This window comes from Aethalodelphis obliquidens, unplaced genomic scaffold (assembly GCF_003676395.1).
Source record: "Aethalodelphis obliquidens isolate GAN/ISIS:26980383/991018 unplaced genomic scaffold, ASM367639v1 scaffold15, whole genome shotgun sequence".
In the NCBI taxonomy this organism is placed as follows: Eukaryota; Metazoa; Chordata; class Mammalia; order Artiodactyla; family Delphinidae; genus Aethalodelphis; species Aethalodelphis obliquidens.
The window spans coordinates 33,835,019-33,839,216 of NW_020837959.1; positions in this window are offsets into that span (position 1 = coordinate 33,835,019).

Here is a 4,198-nt window from a genome sequence, read left to right on the forward strand (position 1 = left end):
GTCATCTGAATGTTCAACTGTGTTCATAGTCCAGATTCTTTATACTTTACTCACATGATGACCTTCTCCTAACACATGCCTCTTTTATATAAGAAACATGCATAGGGAAGAAAGGGCACTGCCAGATTCTCCTCTTTAATAGCTGCCAAGCCCTCACCTTTTCCCCAAATATTTGCTGTATACATGAACTTCTGAGTCACCCAGGGATGTGTTTCTAGAAAAGCCATCAAGGCCTAGAGTGTATTTTTTAGTTTTGAAGTTTTTTGTGTGTGTTTTGGTTGTGTTCTTATGCAAAAATATAATGAATTCATTTCTTCAATGGATTTAGGGATATTCAGATAGTCTGTTTCATCTTTGCCAGTTTGGGCAAGATTTATTTCTCAAGGAATTTGTACATATCTTCCAAGTTTTAAAATTTGTTAGCCTAAGTTTATTCACACTTCCATTATTATCATTTTTATGTTTTTTAGGATCTGCAGTAGTGACCCCTCTCTCAAAATTGATATTTCTATTTTTTGTTCTTCTTTCCTTGATCATTCTAGTTAGGAGTTTACAAATTTTTAAATCTTTTTAAATGTCTAGTTTTGGGCATTGTTAATTTTCCCTATATTTATCTCTTATATTCTACTAAGTTCTGCTTTTAAATATTTAGTTTCATCTATTATTTTGACTTTATTTTGACCCTAGTTGTTTTTTGTTGTTTTGTTTTGTTTAGCTTCCTAAGGGAATTTTATTTTTTTAATTTATTTTTAAAATAAATTTATTTATTTATTTTTGGCTGCATTGGGTCTTTGTTGCTGCGTGTGGGCTACCTCTAGTTGTGACAAGCGGGGACTACTCTTTGTTGCAGTGTTTGGGCTTCTCATTGTGGTGTCTTCTCTTGTTGTGGAGCACAGGCTCTAGGCATGCGGCCTTCAGTAGTGTGTCACGTGGGATCAGTAGTTGTGGCTCTCGGGCTCTAGAGTGCAGGCTCAGTAGTTGTGGTGCATGGGCTTAGTTGCTCCACAGCATGTGAGACCTTCCTGGACCAGGGATTGAACCCCTGTCCCCTTCACTGGCAGGCAGATTCTTCACCACTGCACCACCAGGTAAGTCCCCTAAGGGAGTTTTAGATTATTGAGCTCAGATCTTTTTTTTTCTTTTTAAATATTACCTTTCCAAGCTATAAATTTCCCTCTTGGTACTGTTTTAGCTGCAGTCCACAAATTTTAATATATTTTATATTTATTATAATATAGTCTTTATTATTTTCTTTGTGATTTCTTAACTCACATATTATTTATAAGTATGTTGTTAAATTTGCAAAACAAAATTTGAGGGGAGTTCCACATATCTTAATTGATATTGGTTTCTAATTTAGTTCTACTGTAGTCAGAGAATAGACTCTGTATGACGCCAATAATTTTAAGTTTACTGCAACTTATTTTAATGTTCAGCATACAGTTTCTTTGGTGAATGAAGCATATACATATATTTACTTGAAAATAATTTGTATTTTGCAGTTGTTGGTTATTGAGCAAGTTCCATAAATATCAGTTAATACAAGGTGCTTAATAGTGTGGTTTAGGTAATTTGTATATTTGCTGATTCTTTATATAGTTGTTCTGTCAATTGCTGAGAGAGGTGTATTAAAATATCCTGTTATAATTGGGAAATTATCTATTTTGTGAGTTTTTGCTTCACGTATTTTCAGGCTCTATTATTAGGCACAGAATATATTCATCATAATTGTTGCTTCATCCTTATGAATTGCCATTTGCCTTTATGAAACATTTCTTTTTATCTCTAGTAATAACTTTTATCTTGAAATATATTTTCTAATATTAATATAACCACTAAAGTTGTCCTAACTTTAGTGTTTGCCAACTATGTGTTTATTCTTCCTACTTATTTTCAACTTATGTGTAACTTTTTAATTAAAGTGGCCCTGCACACAGCATATAGTTGGGTCTTACTTTTTTAATCTTTTTGGTAATCTTTGCCTTGTAATTGGAGTGTTTATATGATAACATTAAATGTAGATTCTTGTAAAGTAAGATTTAGGTCTACAATTTTACTGCTGTTCTCTGTCTCCTCTGATTTTTGTGCCTCTGTTTCCCATTTCCTGACTTCAGTTAAATTATTTGAATGATTTTAGAATTCCATTTTAATTTATCTATTTACTTTCATGTCATACTTTTAGGCATAATCTTTTATTTACAATGCTGGCACATGAGAACAACTTCAAAGAGGTGTTTTACTTTGAGGAAGAAGGACAGAATTTTTATATAGCTTTATCATGAGTGGTCAGATGAAGTTTCACAAGTTTGGGAAACAACTATTTAAAGATGGTTCCCAGGACTTCTCTGGCAGTCGAGTGGGTAATACTTCACTTTCCAGTGCAGGGGGTGCAGGTTTGATCCCTGGTCAGGGAGCTAAGATCCCACATGCCTCGTGGTCAAAAAACCAAAACATAAAACAGAAGCAATATGTAACAAATTCAATAAAGACTTTAAAAATTGTCCACATCAAAAAAAATCTTAAAAAGAATGAAAAGGTCGATTTAAAAAATAAAATAAAATAAATAAAGGTGGTTCCCAAATAGGGGGAAATTATTCTTGTGGCTTAGTAGCCACTTATCGGGCAATTCAGGATTATCAATAAGGATAGGAAGAATGAAGACAATGCATAGAACAGACTGAACAATTTTTACTATGTTAGAGTCTCTTACATTACTCCACTGTATCACTTAATCTATTTCACTTTTCTTCATAGTACTATTTTCACTTTAAATATTTTACCAGTTTATTCATTTCCTTTATATTGTTTGTCTCTGCCTTTGAAATATAATCTGCATAAGAGCAGAGCTGCTGTCTACCCTCTTCTCTTCAGTGTTCCCAGTGTTTACAGCATTGTCTGGCATATCATGGACTCTCCAGACATACTGCTTGAATAAAAATTGGGGAGTGTGGTAAATTATAACTGGAAAACAAATATACAGTTTTGAATGGATTTGAGGCAAATTGTGCTGTAATCGGATTTTCTTTTAAACAAAGTTTAAAAAGCAAATAACAATAAAAGAAAATGGTTCTGGTACAGAACCAGCAGTACAAAAAAATAATGTATGAGTAACTGGGTAATACACCCATTTGGCAATAGTGCAACTTTTAAATACATATTGTTGACTGTTCATAGGCCACCCAGAGTTACCATTCCACATTTCAACAACATGCTGACAGTTCTGAAAGAAAACTACTTTAAAAAAGGCATAACCCAGATGTTCCCTCATTTGACCATCTCCATCTAAGTTTAGATGTACAGAAGAGCTTAGATATATCCAGAGTAAGTCATATGAAACATGTTACCTGATCAATTTTCTAAAATAATATTTCAGGACAGTGACAGTAAGATAAGGGAAGAAAACATAGAAGAATGAAGTCCTAATTACATACATGCATCTTTTTTGACAATGGGAAATCTTTTACAGACACATTTCAAACAAAGAAAAGGAAAATAAATAATTTTGCACAAGAACTTTCACACATTCTGTACAATGTGTTTATTTTGCTGTCTTCATTCCGATAAACTCGTCATAGTTTACTTGACCATCACCATCAATATGTGCTTCCCTGATCAGACTGAATGACTGAATACTCTTTTACTACCACTTTTACATTCCCCATCATGCACAGAAACTAGAGCTTTACCATTTAGATAAATCCCTTCTCTTATAATCTCTCAATTCCCTCAATTTATAACTTCTTATAACTTGAAACCTAAATCCAGTCATCTTTCTAATCAGGAGACTATAGTTTACCAAAGGAGATAGCAAACAAGTGGGGAGGAAGAAAGAAATGAATATAACCTACAACATACAGTCACCATGCTGCTCCTCCAAAATAGACTTGGCTCATTTCCAAGAAAGGTGGAGATTTATTTAAAAGGATCTAGGGGAATGAGAGAAGAAAGTAGATGGAGGAAGGCAATAACTTCCTCTCTCTCTCTTATACATATGAGATTTTATCTTCACGCTGAGTTTAAAATAGTTCTTTATATTTTAAAGTAAAAACAGAAAGCCACTTAGTTGCATTCCAAATTATCCATTAACATAAACTCACATTTGCATTTTAACCAAGATAATACTGTTTTTCAGTCCCAATCTTGAAGATTTCTCTTAAATTTACAATCAATTTTGAGGGAATTAATGTTTTTCTAATAG